The sequence below is a fragment of the Salvia miltiorrhiza genome, chromosome 7 (assembly GCF_028751815.1).
Source record: "Salvia miltiorrhiza cultivar Shanhuang (shh) chromosome 7, IMPLAD_Smil_shh, whole genome shotgun sequence".
NCBI lineage: Eukaryota > Viridiplantae > Streptophyta > Magnoliopsida > Lamiales > Lamiaceae > Salvia > Salvia miltiorrhiza.
In genome coordinates this window covers 9,769,981-9,776,054 of record NC_080393.1, presented here as the reverse complement: position 1 = coordinate 9,776,054, position 6,074 = coordinate 9,769,981, and the positions used below count along the sequence as shown (strand labels likewise).

The window sequence follows — 6,074 nt, the reverse complement described above, 5'->3', positions numbered from 1 at the left end:
ATTAATTTGTTATTTCGAGTTTACTATTTCATCCGTCCCATTATTGTTGGCATATATTTGTTTTGGGCACGGGTATTTAGGAGAATAAGATTGTAGTGTAAAAGTGAATAGGGGTGTGTGAGACCATACTATTTGTAGTGTAAAATCATTACCAAAAATGGAAACATGTCAATATTACTGGGACACCCCAAAAAGGAAAACAGACCAACAATAATGGGACGAAGTAAATTTTTATTTAATTATCGATCGATATGTTCAACATATGACATTATTCTCACAATCATAGTTATACATTTATGTTTTATAGGTTTTATTTCAATTTCACTAATTTGTTATTGTTTATTAACCTATACTCCCTCCGTCCCCAAAATAAGTTCCTCTTTGGGGACGGCACGGGTTTTAAGAAAAAAGTGGTAAAGTGTATTGATAGTGGAGAAAAATATGTTATAATTAGTATTGGGAGTGGTGAAAATGTGAAAAAGTGAAAAGTAAAAATAAATAAAGTATTATTAGTGGTGGGGTAGTTGTCCAAAAATGGAAAGAAAGAAAGAGGAACTTATTTGGGGGACGTCCCAAAAAGGAAAAAGAGAAACGTATTTCAGGGACAGAGGGAGTACTTTTTTTTTTTTTTGAAGCGTATTAACATATACTTTTATGATAAAATCAAAGAAAGTAGTTAACATATGATATTATTCTAAAAAATTTAGCTATCCCTTCCTATTTTATATATATATTTTTAATTTCAAGTTCACTAATTTATTGCAATATAATGTCCTATAGTTTAATTTCATTTAGCAATTGATCGATGTTTCAGCGTATGACATTATTTTCACTATTATAGTGGAGTAATTTTTTTTTATTATTTAAAGTTCAGTACTAATTTATTATGATATATTGTCCTATAGTATATTTTTGTTGAGTTATCGATCGATGTACTCAACACATAACATTATCCTCACAACTATAGTCATTCATTTATATTTTTTTTAATTTCACTAATTTGTCATTAACTTATATTTTTATGAAATAATTAAATAATGTAACTAGCGTATAATATTATTCTAACTATTTTAATCATTCCTTCATACTTTTTGTTTTTTATTTAATTGCTCGTAATTTTTTTTTCTTATTACTTATAATTATTTCAATATTTATTAATTTAAACAAATGATTAATCAATTCAACAAAAAATGATCCACATATGATTATTTTAAAAACACCGCAAATATTCATCGGTTCAAATCCCTTTGAAAACATGACTAAATTCTATAGTATATTGTTATGCTATGTGACATTATTCTCATAATTATAGCCATTAATTTATATTTTTTAATTCTCATTTCAATTTCACTAATTTAATATTATATTTTGTTAACCTATTATTTTATGAAATAATCAAATAATGTCGCTAACATATTATACTATCAATTCCTTCCAAATTTATAGGATTATGAAATAATCAAATAATGTAGTAAATGTATGATATTATTCTAATCGTCACAGTAATTTAGTCCTATTTTATATTTTTTTTTATTTGAAAGTCACTAATTTAATTATTACAATATAATGTCTTTTTTCTATAAGAGTAATTGTGTTATTCATGTATTACAAAAATTACTATAGGCAAATGAATATTTTAAAGGGATTATGGCCAAAGAATACATGAACTTTGAAAAAAGTTACAATTTTATCCTGAACTTTCAATTAAGCTTCAAAATACATGAATTTATATTTTTGTTGCAATTTTCACCAAAGTTTGACTTTCAACGAAATGAGAGCTTAATTGACAGTCGGAAATTCACCTCATGTTGATTTAACTTCTAATGATGATGAGTATTTAGAAGCTCGGATATCTAAGAAGACAAAAATTAATATATTTGACTTAACTTCTATTGTCAATTAAGCTCTAATTTCTTTGAAAGTCAAACTTATGTGAAACTTACAATAAAAATATAAATTCATGTATTTTGGGGCTTAATTGAAAGTTGAGGTGAAAATTGCAACTTTTTTCACAGTTCATGTATTTTTTTACCATAACCCCTATTTTAAAATCAATATTGGGACGTTGTTCAAATTTCTTTTTGATAACATTATTAAGTTATTATTTTATTTTTGTTATCTTTTATTTTTTATTTTTTATTGTAGATTATTTCCATTAATATTGAGATATTTTATTTTTGTCTTAATATTATATATTTTTTTCCAGAGATTCAATATTGATATTGAAAAGGTGTTTTCCAAACACCTCATAATACTATAATATATTTGAATTTAAATTATATATATATATTTATTTATTTATTTATGGGAAAATATGATTATCCTCATAATATATAAGAGAAAAACATTCATTTAAATAATGTCTATGAGAAAAAAAATTGGCACGAAAATTTTGGCACATTTTGAATGAAATAAATTCAATCATCCACTTTCATTCGCCTATGTTTCTTACGTGAAAAATAATTAAAACAAAGAAGTATATTTCAATTTTTATTATGGACGCTTATTGATGTTTCAGGAAATGAAATTTAATTATTAAGGAAAGATTATGATGAATCTTTTTCTTAATAATCATCATGGGTAATTATGTAAAGTACAAATTCAATTAAAATAAAAATAATTTCTTTATTTATAAAAGTATGTAAAATGACGAAAAGTCCAATTATGTGCACACATAAGCTAGCCCATCGGGCTAATCAAATTAAAGGCGTAAAAATAAAATTATCATTTGTATTTTATTATTCCTAATGATCTAATGTATAATGTATAAAATATACATAGATATTAAAGATATAAATTATATAGCAAAGCATGAAATGAAAAAATATAAGATATTCAAGATTACATAAACAAAATTATATTAAAATGAGATAGTAAAATTTAACATGTATCAATGCACTAGAATCAATCTGGATTATTACTGAATAAATAGTGGATTTGTCATGCACTTCTCATTGACAGAAAAAAAAAAAATGGTATCACTTTAAAATGAGATACTAATAATTAATTTCTAACTAATGAGATACTAATAATCAATTTCTACAAAAAAATCCATAATTAATTTCAATTTTTTTAATGAAATTGCACACACACACACACACACACACATATATATATTCTAACTAATTAATTTCACTTTTTTTAATGAGGCTACATATATATATTTAAGCAAATACCATAGATCATGTGCATTTAGCATTATTGTTTTTTTTTTTTTTTTAATCGAAAACGAAAATAGAAAAGGGTGTGAAAACCCAAGGCAACCTTAGAAGACCACAAGCCACAAGCCGATCTTGTTTGTGTGTCTCATGATTCAGTCTTGTCAAATTTTAAATAGCGAAACTTCAATAAGAAAAATCAAATGAAAAGATGAGTAGTCGTCTATTACAGTGAATAAAAATAATTAGACAAAATGATAACGATTATTACAACATCCTAGATAAAAATTAGGATTATGCTTTGGTCTGCACCGAATCGGTTCGAATCGAATCGTCGAAATTGAAAATCGAGAATCATGTAATTCTAGAATCGACCCTAGACAAAATTATGAAAATCACCCCAAAATCGAGCCTTAGTATCGATTCGATTTCAGGTCAAACCGAATCATGATGACAACAAGCAGCATCACAAATAATTGATTCAAATCATACAATTTTTCGATCATAAATATAATTTGCCAACATACATAAATATACGTATATAGGTCAAACGCTTTTATTGTTGAATATATTCACATATCAATCTAGAGCAAGAAAACAAGATAATTACAACAAAAATGCTCAAAGCTATATTGAGAAATTTGGAATTGAAAAGTGCAGCTATTGGATTACTAAAGCAGAAATTGAATAGAGAGATTGGTGGGAATAAAGAGATTGAGAGAGTAAGATATGAGAGAAGCGATGGGTCTGGTGATTGGTGCGAGTAGAGAGATTGAGAGAATTAAAGGTGAAAGGAGCGGCGGGTTTGAATCGCTGGACGACCGATCTTGACAGAGTCAGTGGTGCAACAATTCAAGGGGAATTCGAACCGACAATTTTTTGGCCCTGCCTTTTGAAACTGATTCAGATCGATTTTCAATGTCACACCGCCCAAACCGATCGATTCGGTTTGGTTGGACGATTTGGTTTGATTTTGTTCATCCCTAGATAAAACTTATCCTCAAAAGCCAAACTATTAAGATGGTGTTTAGGTGAGTTTGTAAAATCTTTAAAACAACTTATAAGTTGTTTTAGAGCTTACAAGCCCCTCAAAATATTTTCTAATATTTTTTCATCTCTAGTAAACATATGATTAATATATATATGTATGGGGTTGAGTTCAACAGAGAATTATCTTTTTCGAGAGAACGAACAAATCTATATATTTTACGAACAGATCAACATAAGTAATGAACAGACGTATTTAGTAAAAATATAGAAAAACTCGCCACCAGCAGGATTCGAACCCGGGGCAAATTGTTGTTCATGCGATACATTGATATGTTCATTAAAATTATAGATCTGTTCGTTTTTATTTTACGAATTCTCTATTCTCCACAATATTTAGCTCCTCTGTTGAACCCTTCTCTATATGTATATATATATATATATATATATATATATAATATTTTCTAATATTTTCTTATTCATTATTTTTCATTGAAAATTTTACAATCAAAGTAAATGCATCCTAAATCTCCCTAATCCACCAAACCCCTCCACTCGACATAAAGTCAAACGGAGGCTAGCATATTCGCAACTTGGTTCGCTTCACCATAAATATGAGAAGCTTGAAATGACATGTCAACCATAAATGCAATATCCCTCTTGAGCGACCAAGGAATAAAATAATAGGTTAAAGTGCAGATCCATCCGTGAAGTGGAGGCCCTATAGCATATATCCCCTCATTCTCGACCTTGGCTCAAATACACCCCCAAAGTCCATAAAAAGGTGCATTTAAACCTAGCAAGTTAACGACCGTTTTTTGTCGTTAACTTATTTTTTTTAAAATTTCAGAGTGGACCCATTATCCACCACCATCCCCCTCCCCTTCACCCTCTCTAGATTCCGATGTAATTGCAGACACTATCAAATCCTTCTTTTCGGTGGCCGGCGAGGCCTGCTCATCTGCTATGCAGTTCCATAGCTTTGCCTCATTCGATATGGTTTCAAGAAGCAGCACCCACACCCAAGATTTGCATTTTTCTCTGCAATCATTGCAAGATCCCATCTTGCACTACGCCCACGCCCAGGTGGCGGCGCCCCCGCATGTCCACGACTGGGTCCTGCTCAGCAGCACCCCATGGGGGTTCGAGGCCGGCTGGTTCGACCACCACCAACAAGCGGCGGAGCTCAGCCGCCTGCAGAGTACGCTCTAGCAGGATCTTCTTCAACCCGCCGCCGCCGCAGCCGTTGCTCCAGCAGCTACTCGGCCACAACCAGATGGTTTCACATAGGGGACCTCTTTAGTCCAATAACACACCTTCAGTTCGTGCTTGGATCGACGCCCCCCGCTGCCTTCGCCGCCGATCATTAGCCTTTCTACCCATCATCATTTTCCGGCATTGGCTTCGCCACCGGATACAGCGGATTCCCTGACTTCTACATTCCTGCACGAATTCAAGGTGATGAAGAGGAGCACGATGGCTACTCCAACAAGCCGTCCTCCGCTTCCTCCGATTCTCGCCATTGAGCTCCACTCCCAAACTCTTCCATGTTTTCCCCACTCTAAAAATAAAAATAAAAATAAAAATTAAGTTAACGGCAAAAAATGGTTGTTAACTTGTTGGGTTTAAATGCACCCTTTTTATAAACTCTGTGGGGTGTATTTAGGCCAAGGTCGAGAATGGGAGAATATACGCTCTAGAGGCCTCCACTTTAAGGGTGGATTTGTATCTTAACCCTAAAATAATTTATCAGAATAACACAAATTTTTCTTAAATTTATAATTTTACAACGACTTTAAAACACTATACTCACAACTAGGGTTGTCGATCGGTTCGGGTTCGGTTACCCGTACCCGAATTTTCGGTTACTGGAACCCAAAATATGCCATATTTAACTAACCGTTCCCAAACCATTTTAGGTATTTGGTT

The 6,074-nt window shown here is 31.2% G+C and overlaps 1 pseudogene; it reads left to right on the top strand.

The window, feature by feature from the left end:
• The first annotated feature begins 3,775 nt into the window (after positions 1 to 3,775).
• LOC130993795 (transcription factor TCP4-like) lies at positions 3,776 to 5,671 on the top strand (annotated as a pseudogene).
• Positions 5,672 to 6,074: the final 403 nt, after the last annotated feature.